The sequence below is a fragment of the Dermacentor silvarum genome, chromosome 11, assembly GCF_013339745.2.
Source record: "Dermacentor silvarum isolate Dsil-2018 chromosome 11, BIME_Dsil_1.4, whole genome shotgun sequence".
In the NCBI taxonomy this organism is placed as follows: domain Eukaryota; kingdom Metazoa; phylum Arthropoda; class Arachnida; order Ixodida; family Ixodidae; genus Dermacentor; species Dermacentor silvarum.
Genome location: NC_051164.1, coordinates 72,646,582 through 72,665,614, shown reverse-complemented (window position 1 = coordinate 72,665,614; position 19,033 = coordinate 72,646,582). Strand labels below are relative to the sequence as shown.

The window sequence follows — 19,033 nt, the reverse complement described above, 5'->3', positions numbered from 1 at the left end:
TATTCGCACAAGAACCACTTCGTTCTCGATATCAACTAGATGGCGACATCCGCTTTGATAGCCTGCTGCGGCTGCAGCAGATAGTTCAGAGCCGGAAGACTCTCTGGATTTCACCATTCGTTTTTAATGTATACTTGCTCGTTTTATGATGGTAGTTTCCCTAAAGGTGAGTGCTGAGGCCCTGAGCAGGAATATGAAGTCCAATCACAGCCATTTAGGGTTTGTCTTTTTTGTTCGGCAAACATGGCTGACCATGCGAAAGTCCTGTAAGGTGCACCAGATGTTTTAATATCATGCTTAATGTCTCTCCCTAAGGTGGCTTACTGTGAAATGTTTTCACGTGTAACCAAATATTGCCACCTTTAGTTATCATTTAGCCAGCAAGAGTCAGCGAACGTCCTATGATCGGTGCCTGAGAGAAACACAGCTGAAACATGTTAGGGCTACTATCAGCAAATAAAAGAGCAAGGATAAATTAAAAATCATTAATGTTGACTTTTCATAAGTAGTTTTAAAATGTCAGTCGCAGCTGCACGGCCTTATACGAAGCACGATAAATAAACGCGGTGTGTACGGCATTTCGCACATCAGCAGACCTCTCGAGAGTATTTTTCAGTCCAAAGGTGCTCCGTGAACCACTAAAATTGTGTTTTCTTGATAACGTAAGTATTGCGCTTTCGCAATAAGATCGTCAATTTACTTTGAAATGGTGTTTCGGCTAGTTACCTTGAAAAAAGCTGATTCATTTACTCCTGCGTTCAAGGGCATTATGTGCGGAAATATATAGGTGCAGCATATTTTTTGCCACCATAATGTGTAGATACACTGGCAAGCATGTGTGTTTCCAAACTATAAATATGCAACTCGCTGCTTCGAACAGGATCATTTGCAGGCTGTCAAGTTCGATCATACTTCCGGATAATTTAGAATACGACATTTAGCTCACTATGAAGAATCGCATGTGAAGTTTTCGTAGCTCGTCGTACGCTCCTTCCCCTTGCCTTACCTATATTTCCAAATAGACTCTGAACCATCATTTAATTATATTATTCTAACCTTCCAGCATGATCCTGTTTTTAAATTGCTGTTTTCTCCCAATTTTGTCTTCTGTGATGCAGGGGAGGGACTTATGCTACTGTGCCCAAGATGAAGCCAACCTATATTGGTCTTTTATTCCTCACTTGTGTGTGTAAGTTACTGAAGTTTTCTTTTTTACCTTAACCTCTTAAAACCTAAAGGACGCTCCGACATATAATTGTTTTTCATGTCGGTTATTATTACCGACTGGTATGTTACAAATCTGAAAAAAAAAAGTTTTCATTGAAATACGCCGGTTAGTTGCAGAGTTCAGCATCTCCATGTAAGTGGATAAGTTGACAGTCTCCTCGTGTTCTCGGTCGCAAAAAAAAAGCGTTTCTATTGGACTGAGCAGAGAGATGACGGTGTAACGTCACGTGGTAGCTTGGCATGTTGATGCTGCATCCTGAATTTTTCAAGTCAACAGGCTGCTTAGGCGCCTATTCCTATGTTGAGCGTCCGCGTCCTCCGGTGTAACCAAGCGACCGAGCACAAGTGAAGGAAGAAAGAGCGAACGCGGAGCGCAGCGGGGAATGAAACGAAGGTGTTGATGAAACACGGCGGAAAGCGACGAAACAGGAGGGAAGCGGAGGAGGAGGGTGTAGCGAAAAGGTGAGGAGGAAAGCGGAGAGTCGCATCATGGAGGAAGAAAATATAGGAGGGAGCATTACGTCACGCAGCCAGCCTTGGCGAGCGAACGCTTCGTGTAGCCAGCAATGGTGGCCCAGCACAGGGCCTCTTGCGTCGGAGATCACGGAGAATCGAGATTTTCCGAGACGTTTGGTTAGCGGTAGTTTTTATTCGGTGCGCGCTCGGCCGGCAGCTGCTCACACGAAGGAAGGGAAAAGATTTTTTCCTTGCTGTGTTTTTTTCCCTCGTTTTTGTTTGTGTTTATTTCAAGAGTTGCAAGTGGTTTCGAATGGGTATTAAAAAAAATCCACCGGGAGTACTAAAACCTACCGCGCGCTCTGACGCTTACTCCGTGCTCTGACGTTTTCATCACGTGTTGGGCCGCCACAGTCGGCGACAATCGCGTTGCGGTATGGTCCCTCCTATATTTTCCTTCCTCCATTTGTCGCAGAGACGTGCTCAATGGCGGCGACCGGGCATTCGGCGAGCGCGTCCGCCGATGCCATATATGGAAACAAAGCGCTGGTGCGGGCTTCGGACCCACTGCGCATGCGCTACTTCACCTGCGCCGCCGACGCTAGAGAGTACGCTCCTCGCGAGCCACGCGTTCCCGTGTTCACGCCTTCTTTCTGAACAATGAGCGACGCAACCGGTGGAAATGCTTCGTCTGCCGCGGCTGCTAAACGAGCTGCCCGAGCAGACTGTCAGCGCCCCCGCCGAGAGAACCCTGTTGTTCAGAATCAGATTCTTTGCCGCAATATATCGCGAATTCAAAACACCTACACACGTGGTAATCGTCGGTGATTTTTCTAACGCCCTTCATGGATGCTTTTCTCATCTGCGATTACCCAAAGGCCTAGTTCAAGTTGATCTCGATTCTCACAAAATCTGACCGCAATAATGCGCTTAAACCACTTCCATACAGTATTGCAAGCATCCGACTTGACTTCCACTCACAAATGGGTGCTAGGTGACCGATGAGGTTAAGTCGAAACCTTGCAAGCACATCTGACACATGCAGCAAAGCATTAGACCATACAAGCATAAAAATACTCAAGGCTACTCGATTCCAGATGTACCCAGGGCCTCGACTGGCGCGCGATGTGGCACCATTTCATAACCACTTGTGTCGCGACGCATCACAACGCGTGCCTCTTCTTTGTAATGGTGCATGCTCGTATTGGAATAGGTTCAATTTCACTTTCAACGGTATCCTTTTTTTTTACAGTTATAATATAACTGTGTGGTACTTAATATAACTGTGTGGTACTTCAGTGAGCTACACTTGTTAGTCAAGCGCGCGCGGACACTACAATTTGTATACTCGAAAGCGGCCACAACTTTAACGACCTATGTACAGTAATTTCAACCTGAATCTGGGTGAAAGCCTTAAATTTAATGAGTGAATTAATTCAGTTTTATTATTATTAGACAAGATAGAGCACAAAATACTGTACAAAGAAATATTATACAGGAGGCGGTCCCGAGGTCAAAGACTGCAATGGGAGCGCCTGTGGAGCGTATAAGTAAAAGTATAAACAGCAGTTGCAACAATTAATGTAATGAACTTAAGAAGAGCAAACATAACATTAGTTTAGGACAGAACTAATACAAATCAGCTACAAACATGCAAGTACATCTGTTAATACGTGCAGCATATAAAAATACGTAACATCCTAGAAAAATTATTATTATTATTATAACATTCGACTCATTACAACAAACTGTAGCAACAGCGGTAGAAGTAACTATAACGTCATTATATAAATGTAAATGGATAATGAGGCATAACTATCCGAACCTTTATTTGTGTAGCTAAAATGTTAACAAAGTGTACATTTGGAGAGAGAAAAAGAAAGGACGTAACTAAGTTGGTTGCAAATAATAAAATATGGACTTTAAGTTTTCGTTTAAATTCAAAAGATTTACGTGACTTAACAGTAGGAGGTAGTGTGTTCCAGAATGAAACGGACGAAATACGGACACTCCGCTAACCATAATTGGTGCGTAACATCGGAAAATTAAATTAATGTTTAAAACCAATCGCATTATTCACATTGTAATAATAATAATATTGTAAATAGTAGCAAGCATGACGTCATAAAGCGGAGTGCACAGGCCTGCTATTTAGGAGGCGCTGGTTTAGCCCAGTGGGTAAGGCACTCGGCTTCTGAGCTTGGGGCACGTCGTAGGCTCGAAACTCATTACTGCCAACGTTATTGCTTTCGAATTTGTTCTTTTTTACATATACATTAATTTCTTTATAGCGATTACCGAGACGAATTTATAACGCAGGCGAGAGCGTGCGCGGACAAGAAACGCCCGGATAACACAGGCTTCCGAGAGCGAGGGTGACGTGGCGTCGAGGCGCGTACGTGACATTGTGTCGTAGCCAATAGGAATCTAGGCGCCGTTTCGCGGTTACAGACGGCGGGTTTTTCGCTCAATGGACCGTTTGTTGCTAGCGCATCAAAAAAGGAAAAGGTGGCACAATTTTGCTTGTCGGTCCCTATACCGTGCCGCCAAAGCCCTGTGCACGAGCGCTTTTGTATTCCGCCCCCGTCATAATGTGGCCTACGCGCCTGGGAATCGAGCCCACAACCTTGCGTTCAGCAGCGCAACGCCGTAGCCGCTGAGGCACCGAGCTGGTTTAAGGTAAACAATGGAGTGTGCATTTTCCTTTTCCACACTCGTCACTGTGCAGGGTGACTTAACGCCATTGCACTCTCCCAAACACGCCAAGTGTGAAGGGACAGCGCATCTACTTAGCCTATAATGCGGCGCCTGGTGAGCTTATCGCTATCATAAACCACCGCGAGGGAAGCACTTCCCTGGCATAAATCATGGAGTTTCATGCAATAATTTCTGGAGGGAACGCTAGTGTCAACGGGAGCTACAGGCGGGGCGGTTAAGCTAGTGAGGGACTGATGGGTAGCACGAGGATTTGCCTAAACTTCGCCCTTCTGGCTTCGAACGGCTTTTTTTTTTTTTTCTCACTTTGTAAACTCGTCATTTTCAACAAGGTAATGCGTAATAAGCAGTTAAATAAACATTGTTTAAAAACTGTCCGACGGTAGGATTCTAACACAGGATCTCTAGCCCAGAAGTGTCCACCAAAAATATTTGTCAACATGAGCAGGTGCATCCAAATAGCTTACTTCAAAGCGATAAATGAAGTAGACTCACAACAGGGGGAAAATGACATAAAAAGCATTTATTTAGCTGAACTTAATAGAAAACTGTCTTTAAGTGGTACTCTTGCTTGGTTTCATCCAGTCCGTGATGGAGAAACAGTATTGGCCAAGAGAGTTTCTCTACTTTAGCTAACTTTTTTTTTTTTTTTTGTGCGGCGCATTGAGGTACCCTAGCCTCCAGGATCGGTAGCGGTCACTCCGAATGTTCGTCCTAACCGAATAGTACGTCGATTATTTTTTTTTTGCATTGAGTCTATGGAAACACAAAGAAACGTTGCGATGTTGTTTGTTACATGCGAGAATTTGTCTTAACCGAGACCGTCCTAACGTGAGTTCACTGTACTTATATGAGCTCTGCAATTAACTAGAATAAAGGATGAGAAAGTTTGTGAACGATTATCCCCGAGGACTTTAAACAGGCAAAATCTTTTTGCAAGCATGTGTTTTATGATTGTAATTTTATATATTATTAGGTGATTTCAATAACCCTGCTTCCAGGGGCGTAGCCAGAAATATTTTTCGGGGGGGGGGGGGGGGTTCACCGGCCCGACCGGGGGGGGGGGGGGGGCAAGCTTCTGCTTTCCTCGACGTCACGTGACCGATAACAAATATCGGTAGTTTAAGCAGACTCTATACATGTATATCAAAGACATGGGACCGCCCCCCCCCCCCCCCTCGCGTACGCGTGTGCTTGTGCAGAAATTAAGTAAAAAGTAAAGTAAGCTCAGTAAATACAGTAAGTACGACAGGTACAGAGGGCGTTTGGAGCAACGGTCTCTCATCGCGCCACTGAATGGACCAGTCTTCGAAAACGCATTATTGAGACGAGCCGTGCGATCTGAGAAGACATAATTAATTGTTAATTTCCGTTAAGCGTAGATGGTGTCGTCCTCGTCGGGGCGAAGTGCGTTTCACAAGTCAAGGACGGCTATACGCGTGAAAATGCACGTGTGACCAGGCTATACCTACTCCCATAGCAATAGCTTGTTCGCTGCGTCTTTGCGCTAGAACATCTAAATACGCGCAAAAAAGCGTAATGCTTTTTTTTTTTTTTGAAGCTTTCGTCGCCCTGCTCCCTCATACGAGAGGGTTGCATTTCCTGCGGCAAGTGCATGGGCCGCTGTGTCTTCCGCTGTGTGCGAGCGTGCAGCCGTCATTGGCCTTTACGTCAACAGATTCAGAATTGTAAAGAATATTTCACCGCACAGCATAGATATGGCATGTGTACGCATTTTAAGTTGTGCGTGCAACTCATTTCTGCTTCACTTACGCCGGTGCTAACAGGAAGCGGCCTTGTACCTCACAGAATCTCGACTGATTGGTGCACTAGTGATGCAGGAATGAACTCCGGTCTTGTTCAGTGCATAGTGCACATAATCAATTTCTCAGGACGCGGGAACTCCGACGAGAACTGTCAGCGCCTACAACAAGAGTTTACTTACGCTGTACTGCGCACAGCAGTAATTCATGCTTGTCGGCTGTCTGTTTCGTGCATTCTGTTGCGAGTCGGTGGAATTTCACTGCTGTCATCAACCCCTTCGTGTGGACATTGCTGGTTTGGGATTCCAAAACAAAACAGCAACTACCAGCCTTCCGTAATTGCTGGTTAGGTATTCAACTACACAACAGTAATTACCAGCCTTCCGTAGGGGCGCAATCGCAAACAAGAGGCGTTTCTCGCGCAGACTAAGCCTACGTTCACACTTTAGAAGCGGCAAGCGGGCGGAAAGGCCAAAGCTGCCGGAAAATTTTTTCCGCGCCTGTACAAGTTGTTCACAATTGTTTTGCTATCGCCGCGGCCGCCGCTGCCGTTTTCGTCCAGATCCATCTCGTCTGCGTACGTTTGTCGGCGTGGTGGCGCTCATTATCGCATTATTTCGAGCGGTATGTTCATTCTTTGACCCACATACCGTCATCAAAAGTGATCATTTTACGCAACTTCGCGTGTCATCTGCGACCTTCGGTAAATTCCTCGTTGGCGTTCCGTAATTCTCCTCACTTGGGCGCGGTAGCGCTGAGTCACAGGTTGGTGCCTAGGCGTGATAATATTTCTTTAATAGCTTTTATTTACAAGTTGTAATAACATTTCATCATTTCGTATTGTCGGCGCCTTCAGGACACCAAAGGGGCAGCGGGAGCACCACAGCTAAAACCCGGGCTGGCCCTTGTGTTGGGCCTCGCCAAAGCCTGCGCGTCCTACGTGAGACCTACGCTCCCAATCTATCGTCGCGACGAGAAAAGCACCCCGCGACTTCTGCAACATACCGTACACGTGCGAGGAGAATTATGGAGCGCCAGCGAGGAATCTGCCAAACTGTTGTCTGCCGTGGAAGTGGAAGAAGAAATGGTTTTTATACTTCTACCTACTTGGTTTTCTAGAAATGGACAATGAATAAACGGAAGACGCGGACACCTCGGAAACGGCGGTGGTGGGTTCGCCTGGCTTTGCAAAAGCGCGAGAAGTTGTGTCACGCCAAGGCTTCGTTGCCACACCTCCGGTCGCGCGACGTTGAATACTATCGCGAGTATTGCTGACAGTACCCTTTATAGCCACTCTTGTCGTAGAGCAAGGGCTGATTCTTGATCGCGTCGATCAGCACTACAGCCTACACTTTTGGTGCCATGTTCAATTTTACGACCGGTTGTTTACATGCTAGTGTAGTTTCCAGTGAAGCTGAATGACTTTCCGCCGCGTTTCCGCTTCGCCATGGCGAAAAAATCGGCCCAAGACCGATTTGGCTCGCAGCCTGTTTTTCTGCCTGTTTTGCCGCCTAGGAGGGCGGATTATTGCAAGATTTTGCCGCTTCCGACAGCTTCGAGACCAAGTGTGAACGTAGCCTAAGATCCTGCGCGAGCGCGGCCTAACCGGCACCTGAAGGGATGCGGCGGAAATGTATACCAGAGATTCCGACCACCTGGGGTCTTTAACGTGCACCTAAATCTAAGTAAACGGGCCTCGAGCGTTTTCGCCATCATCTAAAATGCGGCTGCCGCAATTGTTGTTTCATTTGTTGCTTCAGAATGCGGCCGCCACATTCTCGCCCAAAACTTCACAGAGTGCCAAAGCCTTGACAAACACCGTGACAGTTTTTTCCATATGCAGACATGATTCGCTGTAAATTGCCAACCCAAACGGAAGCGCCCAGGAATGAAATTGTGATAGTAGCACCGGTTTCATGAATTATGTCAGCGCGAAGCGACGAGAACAAAGGGTGGGTAAGGGGGGGGGGGGGGGGGTGCGGAAAAAATTTCGGGGGGGTTTGAACCCCCCCAACCCCCCCCCCCCCCTGGCTACGCCCCTGCCTGCTTCACTGCACATACTACTCATTCAGACAGAGTTTCCAGACACAATCATTAAGTGAAAGTTAATCCAATCCACATAGCTATATCACAAATGGTACAAATTTACAATTTCAGAAAAATGAGCATACAATACTGTTACAAAGACAACACACAGGCTTTCATGTTACTATAATATGCACACTGTCACATTTCATGGTCTAGATCCTGAAAATGTTTTCTCCTCATCTGGTGCCTTCAACCATACATATTGTACAACCATGTCCTTCCACCTGCACCAACGTATACAAGCGAAATGCTAGAGGGCTAAAATGTTTAAAACTTGTAGCAGTGCTTTACTTGAGCTGTTTCGTTGTTTTGTCATACTTCTTTACATTGGCAAGCTTTTAGGGACTATCTACCTACTTGGTGCACTCAATCTCCATTTGGATTGCATTAATGGCCAACAAACCACTACTTTAGCAGACTTTATGAAAACAAGTTTGCCAGCAAGCTGTTAGTAACAAAGGTGATTTTACTAAAGCCACCCACGTGATGCTTAAAGCTGCTTATATAATGCGAGTCTTGACATGCTGCAATACAACGTTAATGTTCACATCTAAGTCGGCTGACAACACGAAAATATAAGACCTTTACGAAATTTATGTGTTTAACTTGTTTTGTGTTTCCATTGCACTGCGTTGTGCTTTGCGTTGCAATCACAAAAGTTAAGGCAGTCAGTCAGCATCAAAGTCAGGAAACTATGATAATCCAGCAACACATTCTTTGAAAAAGTGGGAGACGGCATATAGTGGCACCGCGTTCCTTTTCTCTCCACTCAAGAACGCTGCGTGTGCGAGTGCAAGCTTGCGAGGGTCAGCCGACACTCGCTGCTTGTGAGTGCCTGTGAGTGTGAGTAGAGATGAGTGTGAACGTGACTGAGTGCTGTGTGAGTGGAGCTGTGTGAACGTGACTGAGTGCTGTGAGTGTGAACGGGGTGAGTGCTTCTGGGTGTGTAGAGGTGAGGGTGAACGTGAGTGTGAGTGGTTGTGAGTGGAAGTGAGTGTGAACGTGGTGAGTGCTTGATCGATAAGCAGAGGTGATATCGGTTCACCTTGCTTGCGGAAAAGTGGAGGCACGTTGTGTGTACAAGCTCACTCGCGGTGATGACTTATCGCACTAGCAGATTGTGCACGCCAAGATAGAAACCACTCGCTAAGGTCGTAATAATCCAAGGATCAGGCATGACTGAAACAATATATAATGAGATGAACGGATATATTATATTGCGATAGCAATTATATGGTCACTCCAAGCGAACTTCTGCCGTGGTCGTGGACGGCGCTGTGAGGTTCCGTATAAAGTCCAAACACGCTAAAATCGTCGCAGCGTGCCGGCGGTACGCTGCGGTACGGATACATTATATTGCGATAGCAATTATATGGACAGTCCAAGCGAACTTCTGCCGTGGTCGCGGACGTCGTTGTGAGGTTCCGTATAAAGTCCAAACACGCTAAACTCGTCGCAGCGTGCCGGCGCGACGATGCGTGTGCGAGTGCAAGCTTGCGAGGGTCAGCCGACACTCGCTGCTCAATCTCGCGCGCGCGAGGGAAAAGGCAGGGCGGAAGGGCGCTGCTTCTGTCGCGCGTCAGGCCGTGGGGGGGGGGGGGGGGGGGGGGTCGTCTTGCTCTGGCGGCGGCCGCGTGGGTGTCGTATCTCGAAAGCGAACTGCGACGTGGCAAAAGGGCGCGCGCGCGCACCTCCTCTTCAAAGTGATTTGCGACGTGATCTATGTTCAACTGGAGCCGGTAACTTCGTATGCGCCGTGTTTTCGACGTTTAGTTCGCTTTGAAGCGAGAGGTGGCACGAAGGTCAATTCGCTCGCGGCTATAGCTGCGCCTCCTTACTCCGGCGTTCTGACAGCGAGTTTCCGCGGTCATCGAGCGAGATGCGTTCATGTTTACCTGTTCGCGCGTGACACCGTGCTTGTCTATTTAGTTAGTAGGCGAATGTTTACAAGTTTATACGGCCCATTAAACTACTATCCTTGCTTCGTATAGCTCTCTACTAATTTGCTATCGCAATCGAAGCTTCGCCTTACTGCGACATTTTCTTTAATACACCAGGGAATATGTATGGGCTGGAGCGCTGATGGCAGACATATCCAAATCATGACCGGCAAATTTTGCCATGACTTCCACTGAGTGAAGACGTTTAATACCGTGTGATTTGCTACAGCTTCGCTGGTCATCCGCCTTCAGAGGGTGGAATGGCTCCTCATTTTCTTCCTGCTTCCCTCTTAAACGTACACGTACAGGCTCCTTATATAAACAGGCCGAGCGGAAGAGGGATTAGCCAAGTTAGCACTGAGTAACAGACACGCACGCTCGCATACAAAAAAGAGAAAAAGAGAAGATGTAATGATAGATACCGCTTTGTTCTCCCTTTTGTGTTTGTTTCGGCGTTAAGTGGTTGACTAAGTATACCGACAGTCAATCTCTCCCTCTATTCCCCGCTCTCTTGGCTCAGTCCGACTGAAGGGGAGCTTAGCGAGCATGGGCGGCAAGCATGCACCTGTCTAATGCCAATGACAGAGATGGACAGAGAGAATTTGGGGCTGACGTCGATGTTTATGTCACCATGAATAAACTGAAACGAAAACTTTAGTCGTGCTAGTTTTGCTCTGCTTTGCAGTGTTAATAAACCAGCTCTCTTTAATAATTTAGTCAATGAATCTGTTAATTTGTATTTATTAAAACATAACCTTACTGCCTTCCTCTGCACACCTTCCATTCTTGCAATGAGTTATTTTGTGTACGGAAACCAAACAATATTGGCGTGCTCCAGCACTGTTCGAACAAGCATTTTGTAGGCCAGCAAATGTTATCTGGGGGCGCAAGACGAAGTGTCTTCTCAGAAAGAAGAGTCGGTTTAGTGCTCAGCATGTACATTGATTTCCACTTGAGGTTATTTTGTTAACATGGCTTTCCCATCGGAGAGCGTATGTTAAAGTGACACCTAAATATTTACACTGACATGCACAAGTGAGAGGTGTGTCATTAATAATGTAATTAAACTCAGATATCTGTTTATTTCTTACTGCTAGCGTTACAAATTTTTCGGCATTTATAGTCATCTGCCACTCCTGACATCAAGAAAAGACATAATTTTGTATATGGTGATTATCACTGTGAATAATTTCGCGGTACGAAATACAATATTCAGCGAATAGACGGATGTTAACATGTAATCGGGAAGGCAAATTTTTTATGTATAATAAAAATAAACCTGGGTCCAAAACACTGCCTTGGTGCACTCCCGATGCAACAAATGCTAAATTGGAAGCTTCGTTATGAATTTACACGAATTGTGAGAGGTATAGATCGGCACAGTGACTCATGAATGCACTCACTCACAGTCGCACTCATTTCAAAAGGGTGAGTGCGAGTGAGTGCCAGTGAGTGTGAGTGTGAGTGTGAGTGGAGGTGAGTGCGAGTGAGTGCCAGTGAATGTGAGTGTAAGTGAGTGCGAGTGCGAGCGAGTGCCAGTGAGTGTGAGTGCAGGTGAGTGCGAGTGAGTGCCAGTGATTGTGAGTGCAGGTGAGTGCGAGTGAGTGCCAGTGAGTGTGAGTGCAGGTGAGTGCGAGTGCGAGTGAGTGCCAGTGAGTGTGAGTGCAGTTGAGTGCGAGTGAGTGCCAGTGAGTATGAGTGCAGGTGAGTGCGAGTGAGTACCAGTGATTGTGAGTGCAGGTGAGTGCGAGTGCGAGTGAGTGCCAGTGAGTGTGAGTTCACGTGAGTTCGAGTGCGAGTGAGTATGAGTGCAGGTGAGTGCGAGTGCGAGTGAGTGCCAGTGAGTGTGAGTGCAGTTGAGTGCGAGTGAGTGCCAGTGAGTATGAGTGCAGGTGAGTACCAGTGATCGTGAGTGCAAGTGAGTGAGAGTGCGAGTGAGTGCCAATGAGTGTTAGTGCAGGTGAGTGCGAGTGAGTGCTAGTGAGTGTGAGTGCTAGTGAGTGCGAGTGCGAGTGAGTACCAGTGAGAGTGAGTGCAGGTGAGTGCCAGTGCGAGTGAGTGCCAGTGAGTGTTAGTGCAGGTGAGTGCGAGTGCGAGTGAGTGCTAGTGAGTGTGAGTGCAGGTGAGTGTGAGTGAGTACCAGTGATTGTGAGTGCAGGTTAGTGCGAGTGCGAGTGAGTGCCAGTGAGTGTGAGTGCACGTGAGTTCGAGTGCGAGTGAGTATGAGTGCAGGTGAGTGCGAGTGCGAGTGAGTACCAGTGATTGTGAGTGCAGGTGAGTGCGAGTGCGAGTGAGTACCAGTGATTGTGAGTGCAGGTGAGTGAGAGTGCGAGTGAGTGCCAGTGAGTGTGAGTGCAGTTGAGTGCGAGTGCGAGTGAGTGCGAGTGCGAGTGAGTGCGAGTGAGTATGAGTGCAGGTGAGTGCGAGTGCAAGTGAGTACCAGTGATTGTGAGTGCAGGTGAGTGAGAGTGCGAGTGAGTGCCAGTGAGTGTGAGTGCAGTTGAGTGCGAGTGCGAGTGAGTGCGAGTGCGAGTGAGTGCGAGTGAGTATGAGTGCAGGTGAGTGCGAGTGCAAGTGAGTACCAGTGATTGTGAGTGCAGGTGAGTGAGAGTGCGAGTGAGTGCCAGTGAGTGTGAGTGCAGTTGAGTGCGAGTGCGAGTGAGTGCCAGTGAGTATGAGTGCAGATGAGTGCGAGTGCGAGTGAGTACCAGTGATCGTGAGTGCAGGTGAGTGCGAGTGCGAGTGAGTGCCAGTGATTGTTAGTGTAGGTGAGTGCGAGTGTGTGCTAGTGAGTGTGAGTGCAGGTGAGTGCGAGTGAGTACCAGTGAGAGTGAGTGCAGGTGAGTGCCAGTGCGAGTGAGTGCCTCTGAGTGTGAGTGGAGATGAGTGCGAGTGAGTATCTGTGAGTGTGAGTGGAGGTGAGTGTGAGTGCGAGTGAGCGCCAGTATGTGTGAGTAGAAGTGAGTGCGAGTGCAAGTGAGTGCTGTGAGTGTGATTGGAGGTGAGTGTGAACGTGAGTGAGTGCGGGGCCTGGAAAAAATTATGGCGAGTGAGTGTGAGTGAGTGTTCTCCCACACTGCCGACCTATGGTTTGCATAACACCATGGCCGAATGAATCGAAGCCCAGAAAGTCGGTCAGATAGAACGACTGAAACGTACATCGACAGGATGGCACGAACTCAGACAATTACGTTACCCAACATCAGAGTTTGCCCCACGAGAGCCCCTGTCGATCGCACCAAACATAAAAGAAAACATTACAGTGGCCCCCATACCTCGAGATATGCAGCCCGAACACGATAATGGCAGGCGCGCTGCACGTGCAATGGCACTGCACCGAGCATACGGCAACGACCTCGACACCTTCTATACAGACGCCACGTGCTACCCCGACAATACAGCCAAAGTGGTAGCGGTGGCCGACTGGAGGGGCGAAGCAGTACTATCAGCCACAATACGCACTGACAACTGCACGGAAGCTGAAGAATGTGCCCTAGCCCTCGCCATCAGCGCTCAACCCCCAGATAAGATCATATGTATTCTTAGAGATTCCCAGCAAGCATGTAAAAACTACGCACAAGGACGGATTTCACCGATCGCTAATAAAATGCTACACAAGAAACAAAATATTCCACTAGTTCACCTAGTATGGACACCTGGGCATGCGTCTCTCCCTGGCAATGAGCGCGTTCATGCGACAGCCCGAGGCCTAACCCTCCAGGCACCGGTGGAAGGCCAGTCCAACCCAGACAAGGTGGAAACGATACCGCTTACATACACGCATATACTACAACACCACAGACCAACCCGTATAACATTCCCTCCACCACACGTGAAGCTAAACCGTGCAGATGCAGCCGCTTGGCGGCAGCTCCAAACTAATACGTTCCCCAGCCTTGCTCTCCGCCACGCTTTTTACCCTAGCCAGTGCCCCGACAAATGTCCTTTCTGTGGTGGCCACCCAAACTTCTACCATTCTACGTGGGAATGCTCCAAACCACACGGCTTACCTGGAATAGCCAACGCCTCCCCATCTCAGTGGGAAGCCGCTCTTTCCAGCTCAGCCTTCGACGACCAGCGATACCTGATGGACCGGGCTAGCCGGATAGCAGCAGCAAATGGGGCTCTGGACTGAGGGCGCCACCCTCTGGGACTTCGTTACAAAACACCAAATAAAATTTTCTACTACTACTACTACTACTACTACTACTACTATACTACTACTACTACTACTACTACTACTACTACTATATGAAGGTCAAACAATCAATGCAACTGTCTACTTGCAGGTCCTGAAGCATCTGAAAGTTTGCGTGATAGCTAAACAATCTTACAGCCGGAAATAGTACAAAGCACCCAGAAAGAATGCGTTCACAATAGTCAAATACTGTCCATCGAGCCCATTCAATGGATTGGCTCGTAAACTGCCACTGCTGAACAGTATGATGAGTGCACATTATGAGCAAATGCTGTTCTGTGGAAATCCGCAATATGGGGAAAGCTTCATGACTGGAAAAAATTGGTATTCACCTGCATGTAGCCCGAAGCTATTAGGAAACCTAGCGAGTTTTGTTTATAAAGAAAGCTGCACAGTTCCGAGAAAACCTATTCTGGCCTCGAGTTTAATGTTGAACTAACGCCCTTCTAGGACAGTTTCTCTACCAACTGAGCTTACCAGAGGGCAACATGAGGGAAAACTAATCGACAATTCGAAGCACCAGAATACTGATTGAGTAAATGAGTCTGCGGAAACCCACAAAGTGCCACACATGACATGAGAATATTGAGAATGTCTTCATCAAGACATTTGTAACAGGTTGCTTGAAGAACTGAGTAGAGGAGGTACTGTATTACTGAGCTTGTATCATACGCACTGAGAATGAGGTATTTCTACATACGACAAGATGGCTCAGGTGATTCAGGACATCCTGTTGAGGACCACCTGCCTGGGTCGTCGGGCTCGTCTGCTGGCTCCTGTTCTGCAGCTTCATTGCTACGCATTCGGTGTAACAAAGCTGCAGGTGTCAGCACGTCCCTGTTGTCCCCTACAGATAGAAAAGAGCGTACACTTTTGCGAAACCGTAAAGACGAAACCAGTACCTTTGCGAACACTTAGGGCAGGTTACTTGTACTCATTCCCAACAGTTAAATCAAAGGGAGGTGCGTTGGGTCAAATTTCAGACTGAACAATTCAGATAGGAGAATATTGCATATCAATGAAGAAGCATCCCCACAGTTTTACATCATTTACAAATTCTTAATTGCAGTCCCTTAAAAAATAACATAACAGCAGAATTGGGGCACTTAGATTAATGGTAATTACGGTAATTATTTGACTCTCAGATTAAAAACTGCAGCAACACGGCTAAACAAAATGAACATGGTGTGCATACTTGAATGCAAGCTTTCAAGAAGCCATGCAGTGACCTATTTTAGGTGTGGAATGAATAAACATATTGACACGTAGACATGTTTATCTTTCACCGGTGGCCACTTTCCACCGGCTAACAAATGTTAAACGTTATCGCCCGGCGCAGGACGCGCCTGCATTGGAAGCTTCTCGAACGTTATCGATGCTTCTATCCGTCGTCTGTGGTCACCGACGCTCATGTAATCTGACTGTATGAGCGACGCGAATTGCCTAGAACTTTCTGGAAGACACGCGGGCGCTAGGGATTAATCTGGAATTTTCGATGACTCACGTATAAAATCCGACGCGTTTCGCCGCTGATTAGATTTTTGACGATAGACGACTGTGTTCGCCGCTTTCGTTGTGCTTCGAGTGTAGCTCGCTTTTGTGGGCACAGGTTGGCCCAATAAAGAATCAGTTTCGTCATACACAGCTTTTACGACTGTTTACTTCAGCGACACTGCTACGTCATACTTACGGTATGCCAGAAGTGCAAGCATATTTGCCGTTGTATTTACCGATCGAGTTGAATGCTAACATGTCATGCACGTCATCCCCCCCCCCCCCCTTTCCTCTCCGCAAAAATAAAGGAAAGAAAGAAAAAGCGAACAAGTCTCTTACCAAAATCATTGTCCCCCTCCTTTAAAGTTTGGCGAGGACCTTCAAGGTGTCTGTCCGGCAGATGCCAGGCATGCGATTTTTTGGTCGAGCGACCCTTGCAGCAGCAAACGCAGGCCCGCCCTTCTCTACGCGGTGGCTCCTCACCGCTGATCGCGGCGGGCGGTAGCCCCACTCACGAGCCAGGTCTGCTATACCTGCTGTAGCAGCCTGTCCACTGCCTCATATTCTTTCTCCGTTCCCGATCTAGTAAAAAAAGCAAACAGGCACACTTGGAAAATTTGGCCAAAACGTATAGATTAGAATATCGACGTGTAATAAACGTCCGCAACATTAACTTTCTCTTGTTTGTGGTGTCCTGGCGTAGGAATTGCGCTAGGAGGAGGTCCAACCTCTCCTTAACGCTTCAGACGTTCCGCGCCACTTGGGTGAGGTCGCTAAGTTTCTCAGCGACCTTCACCCGCATTCCTGCATCGTGAAAAAGATTTAGGGAAATCACTTCATCTGAAATAATTACGTCATCAAACGGTACATATCGCCTGCGCGAGTGCACAACGGGCGGGGCAGCCATTTTATCATTTATGCTGTTCTGTTTTTCTTGGCTTGTCTTGACTCGGACTATTCGGCCATCGGGGTAGACGCGGTAAGGCTGGCCACCTGGCCGGAGCGGACGCGCACGCGGCGGATCGAGCAATGCGGCATCCGGTAAAAGCACGGAAAGGCACGCGCATGCGCAGTACACACCTGACAAAACGCCCCAACGCTAACGGAGCGGCTTACCGTACAAGCTAAATTTCCCTAATTACGCACCGAACGCAGGCATAGCCGAGCGGCACCGAACAACCTCGTGTATTTCTCGAAGGAAAGCCAGCGCGTTGACACGTCTGGCGCGTTTCGATTTGGCCTCCTCGACAGGCGGAACCACTGAGATTAGTAGTGATTGTGCGTGTTTACAGCCTTCTGCACAGAAGGCTGTGAACACTAGGTTACTCTGAAATTTCGGACAAAGAGGACAGATAAAGCCACAAGAACGTCTGAATCCACAAGCACGAAGATGAGAGAAATCCACGCACTGCCCATCATTCCCATGGTGGCTGAACGATTGCAGCGCCAGTGTTCCCTCTAGTAATTTTTGTAGAGAACTCTATGGCCTAAATCACAGAGCCAGCGCCTCCGTCGCTGCCCCGTCACTTTTTAAGCGGCAGCGCACCAATGGTAGATGAAATCTTTGTTAGGTCATACGCGGCACGTTTGAGACCACTGCAATCGTGGCGGAGCATGTCACGTGCATTTTTTTAACGCGATAGCGTTAAGGGACCCGTGTCGCAGAAAATCCGACGTCGGCGTTGGCGCCGGCGTCCGCGAAAGTCATCCCTAACCACGCAGTTCCTCAGAATATACATGTTTAGGTATATGCTATGACGTGCGGCATATGCGGGTTACATTGCCACACCATTCTACCAGTAATTACATTATTACAATTACACCTTGTATTACATTATTGACAAAGCTATTCCTCGGAATTTTGAGAATGACAACCCACAAACAAATGTCGCGAAGCAGAACACCCGCAGCGCATCATGCCTTTATGTTAAATCTTCTCCGACTGGCCGTATTTCGATGGGGGCGAAATGCGAAAACACCCGTGTACTTAGACTTAGGTGCACGTTAAAGAACCCCCAGGTGGTCGAAATTTCCGGAGTCCCTAACTACGGCGTGCCCCATAATCATATCGTGGTTTTGGCACGTAAAACCCCATAATTTAAATATTCTCCGACTGAAATATTAAAGGTTCGAAACAATAACGATAACCTGAAAATGATGTAATTTTTTTAGGCGCGGTTGTGCACAATCTGCGGGATCGGCCCACGCAAGAGGCCGCGTTTCTACCAGACGGCTCGGCTCGCCTTCGTGCATAGCGTTCGGCGCCAGCGTTTCCCGGTAACCATTGAGGTTGCATAAGCTGCAGTTGTCGGGAAGCGTAAGAAGCAGTAAGGGATCTGTGAACGCTATCGCGTTCCACTCTAGAAAGCGAACCTTAAGCGTTCTCCAATTTTTTTTCGTATTTCACGTGCTTTCTTTTAGGACGTAGAAAAGTTTAGTACCTAACAAGTCGGACTTTCGAAGCTGCTGAATTAGATGTTTCATAGGACGCTCTGCAGCGTTCTTATTAGAAGTCATGGCCTCCAGTTTATATTTGCGAAGTTGGTTAACTTATCTACCTTGGCACACACACGCAAGATTGACTTGTTCCAGTCTATAGCCAACAGCATGCGTTTGTTGGCGACTACCTAACGTGTTTCAGCATATATTAAAAACTAGGCCAAAGTTAGCTGTGACACCCTGTATACATGGCACTGATGTGGTTCACTCATAGATGTTTCGTTTAGAGGCAGGGCACATTTCTCTCTCTCTCTCTCTCTCTCTGTGTGTGTGTGTGTGTGTGTGTTTTCTTTTTTTTATTTCAAGGTGCTACCACAATTCACATTTGAAGGAATTACCCATAATGCGTGTTCTAATTTGTTTCTTCCCGTTCATATTTTATTCCGCCGTACGTACTGAGTGATATTTATCCGACTATTACTGTCTCTTACGTCGGTGCGCTCATATATACCGCATTTTTAAGGCCTTGTACCAAATCAAAACTTTTCTTCATTTCTAGATGCTGCTTCCGGAGAAGGGTTGCAAGTGGAAGAGCAGGAAGGTAATTTTATATTTAAAGCCAATTTTCCGTCATATCCAGTGCTGTTTGAACAAACAAGATGAAAAACGCAATATCCAGTTTTTTGTATTTAGTTTTTTTTTTTTTTTTTTTT

The 19,033-nt window shown here is 47.3% G+C and overlaps 1 long non-coding RNA gene across 1 annotated transcript; it reads left to right on the top strand.

Moving 5' to 3' along the window:
- Positions 1-563: 563 nt before the first annotated feature.
- LOC119433027 (uncharacterized) lies at positions 564-19,018 on the top strand. Its single transcript, XR_005188238.2, has 3 exons — positions 564-662; positions 1,119-1,189; positions 18,880-19,018. It is a non-coding gene; the product is annotated as an uncharacterized LOC119433027 (long non-coding RNA).
- The last annotated feature ends 15 nt before the right edge of the window (positions 19,019-19,033 follow it).